The sequence below is a fragment of the Phalangium opilio genome, unplaced genomic scaffold (genome assembly GCF_054372755.1).
Source record: "Phalangium opilio isolate 3A_F unplaced genomic scaffold, DU_Popi_V2 ptg000061l_1, whole genome shotgun sequence".
In the NCBI taxonomy this organism is placed as follows: Eukaryota; Metazoa; Arthropoda; class Arachnida; order Opiliones; family Phalangiidae; genus Phalangium; species Phalangium opilio.
The window spans coordinates 10,907,242-10,923,354 of NW_028324178.1; the positions used below are offsets into that span (position 1 = coordinate 10,907,242).

The following is a 16,113-nucleotide window of genomic DNA, read 5'->3' on the forward strand; positions in this document are numbered from 1 at the left end:
CGTTAAAGCTCGGAAGTATAAGTTACATCTAAGACCATTAAGTTGGAGAAAGTGTTTAGTTGATTGTAAGTTACTTTCAATTATATTTCTTATTTAATAGGTATAAGAATTACTATTAATAATATAAATTTTATAGGAAGACTAAAGACCAATATGTCATATGAGATAGAAATACCATCCAAATGTTTTTGGGAGCATGTTGAAGGTTATTTTCATTACATGTTGTATACTTAAAATAGTTCTAAATTTTTTGTAATTCACTTTAGATATTGTGTCAACCAACCCAAGTTACTTTACTGTGATATGGGATTCCTTACATAATTTAAGGGAGGTGTTAGGCACCAACTACGAACTGAACTTTGGAATTGCTGTAAAAAAATTGGCATTCCTGGACGATTATGAGATTTTTATTAAAATTAAAGATAAACTGGTGGAAAGCTTATCCCTATTAACAAACCTAACGCGGTCAAACTACGTAGCAGAAACCAAAAGTATATTGAAGAGGAAAGATCTTGAAGAAGATTTGATGGAAATTATAGCAGTAAGGCACTTTTCACAAGAAAGCTATTCATTAATTCAACAAGCTCGATTGCTAGTTTTTTTAAAGGAAGTTGTACCCAGCGTTACAACTAAGTTTGACCTGAGACACCTTGCACATTCCATGCTAACAAGAATACTAAAGTTCATTTTAACCTTGGCCATTAAATAAAAGTCAAAATGAAATAGAAGAAGAACCAAATAGAGTTTTTGAAACTAGTCAGAAACTGGAAGAAAACCATGATCCAGAAGCTGTTCATTTTGTTGGTGGTTCAGTTATTAGAGCCCAAATCAACACCCTACCTCTCCCTTTGAAAACTAGCATTAGAAAAAGGATAGAAAACTCAAGTGAAATTTCAAAACACGGAAACTGGACTCGGGGAAAGAGTAGAGGGGGACTAATTGACATCAACGATGATGTTTATAACTTTTTCGTGATGCTTATTTCAATAACTAATAAATTTTTATCACCAAAAACTCGACGCTTTCCAAAAAGACTTAAACAATTTGTCTTTAATGAAATAATTGAGAATGAAGACGTTTTAAATAAATGGGATCTCAACTGGGGAGACTTGCCTGCTGATAAAAGGCTATCATCCCTTCATATTGTGATAAACAAGTTCCTAAATACTTTGTCGAATGGTCTTCAAACTCGAATGATGCAAAAACATCAACTTGATCTCAAAAAGGTTGCCAAGGAAAAGAAATTAAGAACCCACCTATCTGAAATGCAAAATAATAACATTACTAGTCACTAATGATAAAAAAATAGGACAACCTAAAAAAAATTGGAATTATGTCTTTATTAAAATTAAAGAAATGTGATACTAAAGTTTTTAAAAGAACTTATTTATAATTCATTTTAGTAATTTTAAAGAAAGATATTTCGTGGTGAAATAAACTGGGTTAATTCATCTTCAGGCATTTCCCTAACTGGTTGACGCGTATTTTCTTCCAGTACAGTAGTAGGAGAAACCGGAACCCCAGAATTGCCATTAGTTGGGGTTTTGACCTGGCGACGTAGATCTTGAATTTTTCTATTTCGCTTGCCATATTGTTTTGAATTAAGATGGTTACAAGCTCCGCCCAAATCCCTTACTTTACTGAAGTGCTGCTCGACGTAGTCTTGATTCAGACGAGTTGTAAAAATGAATTGTGCTCCTTTTCGTAACATAAACCTGACAATGTTTACAACTGACATACTGGTAAACCGTAAACCCTCAATTTTCTCTGTGCTAAGTAGCATTGCTTTCCGCTTCCCTTCTTAGACAAAAGCCTAGATTATTATTATTATTATTAAATGATCCAGTGATTCGCCAGAAATTGCATGAGTAGGGAAAAACGCAAGTGGGAACTTTAAAGCTGTAGAGATACCTCAAACCATTATTTGAAGGACATGAGATGTAAACCATTATTTGAAGGACATGATATGCCAAGTCCAATTCTCTTTTCTGTCGGTCATCATTTTCTTTAAGTTCTTTAATACCATCAAGTTAATTGTCTAAATTTACAAACCCAGAACAGGGGTATCCTATCAGGCAATCCTCAGTCAAGGAGGTCATGCTAGTTAAAGCTCCAATGTTCCCTATATCTACTTTATAATTGAATTCATATCCAATCATTTTTGAAACTATATTAACAAGTTGCTCCTTTTATTATTGGATAATATAAAACCCATTAGTGAAACTTCAAGGCATATGTTTAGTTGTAGCCTTAGCCTCTTAATTCTAGTAATATTACAGAGCTTTATATCTGCGAGTTAGCTAAGACTTACAGCAACTACTGCTGTTACAATACGACAGTCTGGTTTAATGGGCTCTAGGGGCACCTGAGTATGAACATTTCGGCAAATTGAAGCCGAAAAGCCATAAGACCATTGTGTAGGATATTGGGCCGCAGGCTTTAGACTGGAAAAACCATCTTAGTACTTAAGAGTATAAGGTCTATGCAAATTTTCAGCGTTCTCGGTAAAGTTGTTTTGGGCTGCGCGTTGATCATTAATTACTGACAGTTAGTCAGTCAGGTTTTAAACTTAAATAGACAGGCTATAACTTAAAATCAATATTCAAGTAAAGTTTTGTACCTTGAAGCACAAACTCAAATCAAAGGAAATTAAATGGTTCATTATATTAGGCTTGCAGAAGAAATTTGAATTGTTGTAATCATTTTAACTCGCCGCAAGCTAGACGATTGAAACATCGTCGGTACGAGACCACCAAGTCTTTTTAGAATCTTGAACCAATTAACTTCTGCAACGTTAGGATGATTTGTACTAACGAAAGTAAGTATCCAGTTAGCAGAATCAAGAACGGCAAGACTAACATGTCCATCTTCATTGCAGTTTCCCCATCCTCGAAGGCTTTAGGTGGTTCAACAAAAGCGTTTCTTGCCCCGAAACGGATTTTGTTTAAACTTTTATAAAACATTCCGGAACTGAAGAGTACGTTCGTTCTTCAATTGTAAATATTTTCATATTTAAGTTTAACATTTTGGTCTTACAATTTTACTAATTTAAAACCATAAGCCTATCATACTTTCTGTAAGTCTGAGTCAAAAGAATTTTTACCATACTTTATAAAACGGCAGATCGGAGTATTTCTTGGATGTTCCTACCCTGGTGGCGGATATGTCATAAACAGAACAATACTATGGTTATAAATAAAATAAGTCGTTTAAAGGGACGGAGGCTAAACTGGATAATCGGTCCTTGTCTGTAGAATATGATGGACGCTCCCAAGCTCAAGAATAGACCAGGGCTTTGTGCTTTTTCCAAATTTTATGCAAGGATACTGTGACTAAAAATCTCTTTTAGAAACCCGAATAGCATTAGGTCAGATGAGATTCCCAAGTAGCACACCCGTAACGGCCAAGAGCGTGTTGGCCCACATGCAGCGGTGCTTCACCTCTCTGATATTATATTAAAAAGACTTGGTTTGCCCAAGCCTAAAAAACAAAACGATAAGAGTTTTTCCAGTTGACTGAAGCGCGGATATTATTTTTCTAATGAAATTTAAACACGATCCGTATTTTACTACTCTTTAGCATTTAATTCAATCACTTGATTTTCCTGGTAATGCATTTATTTCCTAGAATTAGTTACTTTTTCTAACGCGAGCTTGCCTCGCTCTGTAACCGTTTTCCTGTAAAGACATGTAAACCTTTAGCTCATTATATTCGTTTCTGTTAACTTTACACCTCGTTGCTTTCGTTGATAATTTTAATGAGGATAAGCTTAGCGCTCTGCATACCGCTATTAACACGAGCGATGCCGATGGTAACCTTCATAGAAAGTTAGATGGGATTTCGAGGCGGCGTAAATCTGGTAGATGGACTCTCTTGGCGGAAGATTTGCCATAAAACGAACAATATGTGGGTACAGGGACAGAGACTAACGTGACTTGAATTATGATACTAAGTCCTTGTTTCTAAGTTATGAGGGATCATGCGCGTGCTCAATAATAGACCAGGGACCAATCTATAATTTTCATAGGTCTTGAATCGAAGATATTAGTATCGATCGAACACGTTTAGGATGCGAGAGTTGAGCCTAATTGGAGTCTACTCATTCAACCGAATACCATTGGAACGAATCCCATTCGTCCGAAAATTTCTAGCCAGTATTTTAAAATCTAGCCCAATGGCGGTTTTCTATTAAAAGGGAATATTTTCCCATTCAATCGAATCCCATTGGAACATTTTCCCTTCAACCGAAAATTCCAAGCTAGTATATTAGTTTATTTGATTTCGCAGTGGTCTGCGTCCCACCGTGGTCTAGTGGTAAAGCGTCGGATCGTCAGGCAGAAAATCTTCGTTCGAATCTCCATCATGAAGGTGAGTTTACTAAAATCGAATTATAAGTATAATTCTGAATAATCGATAATAATTGAATTTAATTTCCTTGCAGGTGCTGAATTTAGAAGGCGAATTTATAATTCAGCAGTATTGAGGATTTCACAACGAGAAATATAGCATTGTTAGGTTGAGTTACAAATTGGATGTTATAGCTGGGGTATTTTATTGTGGTTTTTTAGGTTAGATTGGGTTATGTTAGGTTAGGTTAGTAATATTTTATAAATCATTTAACAATGTTACGTCTTTTCCAAAATATTAATGTTTAGCTTCACTGACTTTTCAAATAATATGCCTTTTTCAAAACATTACTGTTATACACTTCAAGTAAGTGTATCCCTTAAGGAATGAAAAAATATATAAATAAAACCATCAAATTCTACTCTATTTGAGTCTTTTTGGGTATGCAATATTGGGTTAATTGGAATAGGAGAACAGGGAATTGGGTTGAATGAGGTTTGGGTAAATGGGAATTGGGTGTTTAAAATTCGGTGAAATGGGGGGTGACCTTAATTAGTACCCAAAATGTTATAAGTGCAATATGACCTTTAATTTGTCATTTATTTACGTACAAAATATAAAAATATTAATTGGCTAAAAGATTTTTATAAGAAGATAACTATAGAGGCTTTTTAGACCAAATTACTGCAATAATTTACCGCCAAATTTGGCTACATTTCGTTCGAATGGGATTCTGTCGAATTGGTTTCGGTAGAATGGGTTTCGGTCAAATGGGCCAGGAGCGTTTAATTTAGTGTCTGTAGGTATTGTGACATTAAAGTCAAAACTGAAAAGTCAATATGAAAATAAATATTTAATTGAAATTTGTCTAATACCTCATTATTTTTACAACCATAACCCACCCTAAAACCTACATTTTGTTGTCCATTTTTTTAATCCCACAGATCAAAAGGTTTAAATTTTTCTCTAAGTTGCAGCCTTAGGAGATGGTAATTCCCGTTAGCTACATTTCGCGCCTCCGTTTAAAAATATTGAGGCGTGTTTAAACCCAAAATCCTTAAAGCGGAAATCTGCTCACGATTCGCCCCTAGAGTTGTACTTGCCCGCACAGCTTCAAAAAAATCAGAGAATGTGCTGCCACCTTTAATTTTTAAGGTTGGTTTATGATCAGACCATTTTTTGGTACCAGTGCTGGACAGAAGTTGCCATTTAACAGCTTAGACTTAGAGCAGACGACGGTTTGAAGGCGCGGGTTGTTTATTATTCTAAGACTTCACACTGTGAAAGGGTGGTTTGATTTTGATTATTTAGATGGTCTAAACTCAAATGAAGGTGTTTATTCTTCTTTATTTGAGAATTTTCAGTCCCTCGGGAAAAAAAATAAAATAGTTTTATATTGAACGCTTGTTTTATACTCTTTTTATTCCAAAATTTTGGTTTGCGGATGTGATCCTACATAGCCACGATATTGAAATGCATTCGTCCTATTTTAGTAAGTATTTAATTTAGTTCAGTGACTTACACTTGGTCTTACTGTGTGCTTATTATAATGATAAACCACAAATACAATACATTGATCCTTTATTGACGTTGAAAAGAAATAGATTCACCTTTGCGTTTGACTAATTTAGTTTCATAATTGTAATAGCAAATAAACATGTTTGAGCCCAATTCTGCCACACGTAATCAAAGGGACAACTTACTGTTTCCAATATATAAACAAAGTGAACAAATAAACCAATTACTTTCAAAAATATACATACATTTATATCCAATACTCGAAAATACTCCTCCGCGACGGAAGTCGCAAATATAAATACCACGGACTACAACTACTACTTTGACCTTTTAATTTTCATGTTTAAAGTGAGAAATGGTCTCTTCCCAGAATATGTAATAAACTGGTTCCCAAAGGGAAATAATAATATAAGAACACGTGGAGACAAATATAACTTCTACCCAGAAAGTTGTAACTCGCGCGTTAGAGACAAGAATGTAAAATTTCAAGGCATAAAATGTTGGAATGAACTAGAAAATCACCACAAAATAATAACATTAATAATGCTTTTTAAAGATGCCATGAGCAATCACGTGGACAGAAATTAAGGCAATGAGGCTGGGATTATCTGTAAACAGGCTCTATACTTTTAATCTAAGTTATTATCCATTACTTTTATTTATTAAATTAACTCTGGACATCTTGTAAATTAGGACTCCACCTTAATGATTGTTCCAATAAAAAGCCAATATTATTATTATTATTGTAAAACCTTGCAAGAAGTTCACCGCGGTATCTGATTCTAAAATAGAAACTCAAAATATGCAATGGAAATATATTTTGAAGTCGGTCAGCAATTCCTTTTCATATACTTTCCACTGAAAAAATCTTGCTCCGCGACAATGGCGCTACTTTCACCTAGTGCAGTTTAAGCTAGGTAGTGTCATTTCATCCGTACCAAGCGACTTGTGGATGTGGAACCCTTTAATTATAGTCATTATTATTGTGGGAGGAGTCACGTCCCACCACTGATGCCAAATGCATATTGTGCACCCACACTGTAGCTGCAGCAAAGAGGAGAGAAAGAATCAGTATCTAATGCAGGTGTCTATTAAGCCTAATATCACATCTGCTGAGCCGAGTAAGGCTGTAACAGACCAAATCGTACAATCCGTACATTAAAGCTAGTTAGCGGGCCAGAGAAAACATCTTACTACTATAGAGTCCATTAATTAATAAATAAATAATACGTTACGTCATTTAGTTCTTTTATTCCAACAGTTTTCCATCTAAGTGAGAGACACCCGTATACCGCCAACAAGCCCAAACCATGCCGCACCTAAATGAAAAGTGACTAAGCGCGTATATTCGGGATCAAAGTTCACAAACGGAAAACGACGCCTCGTGGCGGCGTCCGTTACTTGTTCCCCAAACACATTCAAATATGATAATTATACAGAAATATAAAATGTTACAATCGATAATAATATATAATTATTAAACAAAATAGTAGTAGGTAAAAATTAGGAAGTAAAATTTTCTATTTAATTTAAATTTAAAAATTGGTTGATATATATGTTCTGACTAGCTGTTACTGGCGGCGTCGCTCGCGTGTAATAAGAACTTCCATCAAAATGATACAAAGAATGGTTAGATTTAACAGATAAACAATATTTTTGTAACACCGTAGGAGCAAAGGCACTCAGTGTTGCCCGCTAGCCCGTCGGGACATTTTTTATTACTATTCACGCGGTCATTATTCCATAAAGAAGGGTTTTTAAGTTTTTGGCCGCCATTTAAAAAGATGGCAACAAATCGAACCCGAAAGACCATTCAGCCCGTCAATAGGTTGCCAGTGTACTAAATATTTTCGAAATCGGTTGAAACGCGCGGGCTTTGTTGCATGGAGAAGAGTTTACATTTGTGGGCGCCATTTTTTAAGATGGCGGCGAATTGGAAAAATCTTTCTTAGTACGTTAGTACGCGCCTACTACTTTTAAGTAACGTTCCTGCAAAGTTTCAGCTTTCTAGGGCAAGCGGTTTGGGCTGGGCGTTGATTATCAGTCTGTCAGTCAGTCAGGACTTTGATTTATATAGATATAGATGGACTAATAATAATAACTAGGCTTTGTCTATGAAGGGATTTCTACACTAAGCCTGTGGCTAGTTTACAGGTGGGTCCCTTTACATTGCATAGAGGGGTGGTGGCTAGCCCCTATGCCACAGCATACTAACTAATGGAAAGGAGAAACCGGGTTAGACCGCGGAGGAAAACTCCTTTGCAGCGTCTCTTCTCGAGCCTGTATCGCTTGAGATACAAAACGACTCGGGTTCTTTCTTGGTTGCTTGTGGCACAGGAATTTAGGCTTCTCGATCGACACTGGCGCATCATGTTTCCTTCGTTGACTCCGCTTCCAGGGCGTTCGGTACATTCCTCATCTAGATATGGTAACGGTACATTGGTATGCAGGTCCTTCCGCGCTGATGCCTCCGATGTGGGTAACTCCTCAGGCGCTTCCAATTGCGGGAAGGTATCCGGCCCCTTCATGGTGGTGATACTGAGGAACCTCTCCTCCGATGTCATAAAGTATGAGGGTTATAAAACAAGAAATATGAACTGATGTATTAAGGCCAAGTTTAGAGTCTAATAAGTAATAATACGTTACGTGCTTTGGTTCTCTTTTATTTCAACGGTTGAAGTCCTTTATCGTATGGGGATGTGTTGTCCATCTAAGTGACCAAGGAGACACCGGTATACCGCCAAGTCAGCCCAAACCATGCCGCCCCTAACGTTTACCGACTAAGCGGGTATATGCGGGATGAAAGGTCACCAATGCCAAATGACGCCATCTCGCTGCATCCATTACAAGGTCCCTAGCTCAAGACCTGCAAGGACCATCAACAAACTGTTTCGTCAGTTTCAGGCCATCAACATCAAGCCAGAGCTGATACTAAATAGCTGTGATTGTGTCATGCAGGCACCATCTTACCTACCCGTTGGTGATGAGGACGACTAACGTTGGTCCAAAGAAGAGGGTGGTGATGGATTTTTCAGGTGTCTTATGTGTAGGATCCCAAGCCTTTGTTGGGTCTCTTATGTCTAGGATCCCAAGTTTTTATTGGGTCTCTTATGTCTGGGATCCCAAGCCTTTGTTGGATCTCTTATGTCTAGGATCCCAAGCCTAATAAGTGTCGATTCCTCAGCTTTCCAACTGTCGAAACCTCTTATTTCGTATATTGCTGAAGTTTATTTTTGACATTAGAAAAGTGATTTCATTTCCCTTCAAGGACTGACAGTGCACGATGACCGCAAATTTCCCTTCCTATGACTTACGAGTTATTAGGGTGGTGGGGGGTCGCTTTGCGGTCATTTCCCAAGAAATTTAGTTATTACTTATTATTTAAAATCGAGATATCTGTTTCTCTCTTAATTCCTCCTTTGAAGGGGCTTCTACCATTCCTCTGGTTTTGGCAATCCTTAACGGGTGATCAGCATCCAGTGGTACTTTTTGTTTCAATGACCCCTAGAAATCATAATAAATTTATAGCTGAAAAAGAACAGATTTTATTTTTACCTTGAAGTTTTCACTCTGTTCGAAAATGATCCGCATTAATTCCGGAATATAAGATTATTTTTTCTTCTCATATATTGGCACAATGTACCACGCCTTCGTTCGTTTACTGTAGGCACGTGTATCTCTGGAATCCACACATTTATGACCGTTATGCTTATTTCACAAACACATAGGCTATAATAAGTATATTAATGTAATTTTACTTTGGCTGTCCATCTTGTCTATAAGCCCGAGGCCTTCCACAGTGCTTGTTGTGGTCCATGGCGGTTAATTTAATCCTTATTTGGTAGCCCCAGTAGCTACATCACAGACAAAAATTACTATGTGATTACGATGGAAACAAAGTTAGACATACCCAAAAGCGATTCTTTTTGGGGCATACATTAGAATTAGACTGTGGTAACTTTCGAGAAAGCCTGTGTGCCTGTAACAAACAAGATTTGCGCGTGATGAATGGTGGTACAGTTCATCTCTCTATGTACTCACGCATACCTAAAGTTTGTGAAGTATCCCATATTTTTCAAGAGGTACTTCCTCATAACTTCGCTTCTTAATTTTAAGAAAGTGGGAGAGTTGGCTTGTAAACAGGGGTGTTTTTCCAGCTGCTCTTCAGTTAAAGGTTCATGGTCGCAATGATTGAACATGCCTATCTCCAAGTGCCACTCATGCTCGTTGATAACATGGTGGAGACAAGTCAACCACAAACTCTATAAATAATTGGATTTCAAATGACCACCTGTTCTTCAAGATTCATTCAAGGTAATCATAGCACAATACCTTCATAGTGAAGACCTGTCCTTGACAATTTTGGGAGCACCACCAGAAATGATTACGTAGTAGAGGAGCCCAGTGACATAAATCTCTATGTTCTTTAGATTTCAGTCCAATCTACATGAAACACGTTCTGTTTCATTCACTTGATAAAGGGTGTGACAAGAGATTTAAAAATGGAAACATATTTACTTCGTTCAATCTCTTTAATATTATTTTGCCACCATGCCACGTGTCCCACGAGTGTTTTACACCTGGCAAATAAGAATCCTCCTTCCCTACGAATAGTCGCAAATAAATTTTTTATCATAAATATACCATGCATTCTAAAATCGCCAAACGTTAATGTCGTGCTTCAAACTAACTTAGCTCAGCTGAAATTGCCGAATGAGCATCTCTGACGACTTCCAGCACTTTGACATTGTGTTGGGCGCCAAGCTCCAGAACCTCTTTGGAAGCACCTTTGAAAGCCAGGAGCTCCATGTTCGGGCTTTTCCCTTCAGCGTGTCGAACGTCTTTGTTGGATATAGCTATGATTTTCTTTGATTCAGTATCTGCCAAAGTGTACGTGCAAAACATGGCGGAATGCCCTGGACTGTCCATCCTTCCATCTCCAGCTACTACAAGTTCTTTTCCCGACAATTCTTCGAAAGTTTCTTTTTGTGTCCTCTCCCAGAAAACATCAACAGCTGGCTTCAAAAAATGAAGCTGATAGCTGATGGTGAAAAACAATTTCATGCCCAATTTAATAATAATGATATATGCTCGCTAGCGAGAACTCCCCGGTCTCCATGTCTATACATCGTTTTCTCTAAAGGTGAGAGGGGATGAATTTTATCTAGCCCCTTTATTTTATCATTCTCAAACAAGGCAATAATCATTTTGCATTAGTCCGTGTGCTTTCCAATGTGCTAAGGATGTACATCACCCAACAACGATCTAAGGCTATAGACTAGTAACGGGACTAGCGGTAGAGGGGGTGTAGACGGTGTATCCCTCCCTCTGGTCGCGCTCTTGTATAGACTACTTTGCTCTTAGCTCAGTGTCATCCCCCTACCAGGCGCCTAGAGGGAGGGATACACCGTTTTGAGTGCTTTTAATGGATATTAAAACCGTAACTGAAGTCTCCAGTTTTGTTTTGACTGTACTTCTTCAGTTTTTTACCCAACGCCAACGCTATGACAAATTTGTAGTAGAAAAACAGAAAAAAGACATTGCTTTCATTTCAAAAGCATCGGAAAGCTAAAAATTCTTTAACCAATCTCCTTGTCTGTCCCATGAGTCATTAAGTTTATTGGCCCTGACTCTGTAACCCCCCCCCCCTAAATTGCAACCATCCTGTCCTTCTAAAAGTAAAAGGTTTCCCATAGCTTCTCGTATACAAAATAACCAAGTGAATGCTTTTAGCACAACAATAAAAACTTGGGGCAACCAACAAGAGGAGCTGATAAGCCTGACTATAATTATATTGAGGGGATAATCACTATCAGATTTCGTGTTCAAAGGTATATGTAAGGATGTTAGCGCTATCAAGTGCACGCCACTTAAAATGGGAGGGTGAAGTAGAAAATGAAGTGATTTTTTATTCATTCTTGTCCAAATTATAAGTCCAGTCTTCATAGTGAAACATTTAGGAAATGCATCAGAAAAATTTCAAAATTAAAATTAAGCTCAGGTTTTAAGGATAATTTTAGATAAGGACGTCCGACCAATCGCGTAACGCCGTGCCTTTCTGTTAACAAAATTCTCGTGACACGTTCCGTGTCGAATGAAATTTATCACGAGATTTGATAAAATTTGCGCGCGACGTGACAATCGTGGCGCGAGACATGGCGCGTGACACGTGAATTTGGTTAACAAAAGGCAGGGCGTTACGCGATTGGTCGGACGTCCTTAATTAAAATTATTATTAAAATCTGAACCTAATTTTAATTTTAAAATCACTCGGGAATATTTCCCGAATGTTACACCATACAGACTGGTTTTTTAATTGGTAGAAGAATCGATAAAAAATCACTTCATTTTCTACTTCACCCTCCCTTTAAAGGTTAAGCATAATCCTTATATTGTAGTAAAAGGTACAGCGTCTACAACGATTAATTTTTCCTTATCCATTGGTTATTAGGCATGAAACCAAAAGTGATCACCCCCTTTGATTTTAACGCCAACATGCTAAAATTGCTCGCTTCACTTTTTCCCACAGCCGAATCAGGCATAACCAACACTCTACCATTTCATTTCATTTTAAAAATTGTGTTCTTGAGAGTAGAAGGTGTAACGGCCGGCTACTTCACTCGCCGTATAGTCGCTAAAAGCCGCGCGTCTCCATACTCTCCAACCCTCTATGCCTTTAGGGTGTCCTATTGTCATCTTAGCTGGGGTGGTCCTCGTGACCCTGACCTCCCGAACTAGGATGCCATTAGGCACTAATTGGAGTTTCCGATAATCTACCTAAATTTATGGCTTGATGACTTGGCGGAGAGATGTTAAGAAACTCTCTCCGAATGGTTTTATGACAGGTTGACTGTTGTTCCGAATAATAAAATATCAGTTCTATTTCTACCCTCAAAACGAAGAGTCACTTTTTAACATCTCCTACATTCGCTACTTAAAATCGCGCTCGTAGAGAGACCTGTAACGTACATATCCGGGCAACGTTACAAAGGTTCAAAAATATGGAAGATTTCCCAATTGCAATGAAATCGGGTTCAGCCGACCCCTTTTCTAATTGTTGTTCGTGTCGGTCCGTGTGTGCTCGAGCCCATGGGCGCCTAGGGTGCCCATGTAGGGCAAATGGTGTCGAGTGCACCGATCGATGTAGCTGCGGGTTTGTGGGCAAAAAGGTGCTAGTTTGCACAAACCAGCAAAGACCTAGCACCTCCCGCGCCCCAGACCCTCAAATAATTGTGGGAAGAGCAGGGGAGCCAACTCGGGACCTCATGATGTAAAGGACAAAATATAAATTTTATAGCCCACCCCTGCTCCAAAAAAACGTAGGAGTCGCGGTGCCCAGGCAAGACGGCAACCGGCTCTAAAAAGGGTGCGACAAGCGCAAGACCCGGCGATGAGGGGGGCATTTTCGGTTTTGGTAGTGCCTGCCGAGGCAGGGCCGTCTATTAGTGAAAATATATCTAGAGCCGTTGATGTACGTATATATATATATATATATATATATATATATATATATATATATATATATATATATATATATATATTTCATATATATATTTCATATATATATATATATATATATATTTCATATATATATTTCATATATATATATATATTTCATATATATATATATATATTTCATATATATATTTCATATATATATTTCATATATATATATATATATATATTTCATATATATATTTCATATATATATATATATATATATTTCATATATATATATATATATATATATATATATTTCATATATATATATATATATATATATTTCATATATATATATATATATATTTCATATATATATATATATATTTCATATATATATATATATATATATATTTCATATATATATATATATATTTCATATATATATATATATATATATATTTCATATATATATATATATATTTCATATATATATATATATATATATATTTCATATATATATATATATATTTCATATATATATATATATATATATATGAAATATATATATATATATATGAAATATATATATATATATATGAAATATATATATATATATATGAAATATATATATATATATATGAAATATATATATATATATGAAATATATATACATATATATTTGAAATATATATACATATATATATATGAAATATATATATATATATATATATATATGAAATATATATATATATATATATATATATGAAATATATATATATATATATATATATATGAAATATATATATATATATATATATATATATATATATATATATATATATATATATATATATATATATATATATATATATATATATATATATATATATATATATATATATATATATTTTGAATTACATTCAAAGGTAAACGACATTTTTGTGGGATGCTATCGACGGTCTAGATATCACCACTAAAGATAGACTTCTCCGAAGATTGGCCAGGTTGATTCCGGAAACGGAAGCCATTTTAGGAGAAAGTAAGCCATTTTCTAACTGTCTAATAACAGAGACTTTCCAAATCTCTTTCCATAGACATTTATAGCTGTGTTCAGTTGGACTTCAGTAGTCCTACTTTCTATGCTATATAACATTCTGACTGAACACGACTATGTATACGGTCTTTGCGTGAAAAAAATGGGATAAGAAGTAGGGGTCTAAAGCCGGTTTACGGGTTAGTGAATATGGCGTTGAAAGGACATACTTCTGGAAACAGCAAGGGGACAGGAAAGGGGCAATGAAATGACGTCACAGGCGAGGACCCTATACTTTAAACGAAGAGGATAGAAAGAAGAGAAGTAGAAGCTAACGGCTTTGACAAGGCATTTTTAGAGTTCTCGCTTTTCGTTTTTAATTTTACACGGAATTATGGAATTATAATTACGGTAAAATTTAAGAGAGGGTTCAAGCGTCTGGCCTTTCCTGGACGCGCGCACGATTTGGAGAGAGAGAAGCTAAAGGTAAATTTAAGAGGGGAAGACAGTGGCCGATTTGGAGATAAAGAGAGAGGCGAAAGCAATGGCGCGCTGAATGAAACGAAGTTAGAGGGGGAAGTTTAAAATTCCCCGATTACTATATTTCAACCAATGTGAGGGCAGTGAAAGATACGCCCGCATGCTGCAAAATGCCCCAAGCGAGAACTCTCAACCTCAGCCTTCTACACCTCTTCATTATACCCTCCTTGCTTTGAATAAGGTTCCCGAACCTAGGGTAAACGCTCTTTGACCAACCCTAACTAACACGCACACACTTCTACTAAAATCAGTTTCAAACTTCCATGTTTCTTTCATGCAATTTTAGTTGCAAAGCCTAAAATATGAATGGTTGATAATATTCAATGTTTTAATGAAATAGTTTTACGCGAAAACGACGACCCTGGCCTCGGAGACGCACCACAAACACAAACTAGCGATAGATTGAGGGAATGTCCCCCTCCTTCCTCACCCCCCGCGCAGGGGCAACAGTTCTGCCTATGCGGAATCTGTATGCCTATGCCAACAGCGCTTGAGAATGTGTGCTGTCGTACCATCCAGGGCACCATTCAATGCGAAACCCTCAGGCCACAATTTCAATTATTTTGTTTGGAACCAATGGTACTCATATTGACGATGCTCAGGGGCGAGTTAATCCTAGAGAGGAATTTAGACATAGATAACGCAAACTTGAGATTTCAAGCTTACGCGAATCTATGTCTATCCCTCTTTGGGTTCCTCGGCCTTGGCAACAGGATGGTTTTGCCAGCCTGTTGTGTAAGGCGTATTCGTGAATCATTTCCAAGCCCCGATGGGGAATACCGAGGGTTCCAACCGGGAAGATTTCCGGGGTAATTTAAAGAGTTGCCTGAGGGGGGGAGGTTAAAGAGGGAGATTTATGTAAATATGTTTATAATTTTTATGTTTTGTAAATATGTTTATACTTTTTATGTTTTGTAAATATGTTTAAAGTTTTTATGTTTTGTAAATATGTTTGAAGTTTTTATGTTTTGTAAATATGTTTATAATTTCAATGATTTCTTAGTAAACCTTTATTTGAATTCATACAGGTTTTGTAAATTTGTTGCAATTCACTTATATAAATAACATTTTTGCCTATAGACTAGTGGCGGTAGAGAGGGGGTGTAAACTATGTATCCCTTCCTCTGGGCGCGCATTTATGAGAGTGGATACTTACGCGCTTGGTAGTGGGATTACACTGAGCTAAGAGATAGAAGGGTGTGACGTTTGCATACTTAGAACTGCCATTACGA

At 36.6% G+C, this 16,113-nt stretch overlaps 2 long non-coding RNA genes across 3 annotated transcripts; both read right to left on the minus strand.

Annotated features, from left to right (window-relative positions):
• Positions 1-5,751: 5,751 nt before the first annotated feature.
• Positions 5,752-6,034, minus strand: LOC149665109 (uncharacterized). Its single transcript, XR_016368404.1, has 2 exons — positions 5,958-6,034; positions 5,752-5,831 (listed from the first exon to the last, which is right to left on the minus strand). It is a non-coding gene; the product is annotated as an uncharacterized LOC149665109 (long non-coding RNA).
• Positions 6,035-9,036: 3,002 nt separating this feature from the next.
• LOC149665110 (uncharacterized) lies at positions 9,037-9,469 on the minus strand. 2 transcript variants are annotated; one of them, XR_016368463.1, is made up of 3 exons: positions 9,421-9,469; positions 9,240-9,369; positions 9,037-9,085 (listed from the first exon to the last, which is right to left on the minus strand). It is a non-coding gene; the product is annotated as an uncharacterized LOC149665110 (long non-coding RNA). The 2 variants fall into 2 exon arrangements; XR_016368464.1 differs by having other exon boundaries at positions 9,068-9,085; positions 9,180-9,369.
• Between the last annotated feature and the right edge of the window lie 6,644 nt (positions 9,470-16,113).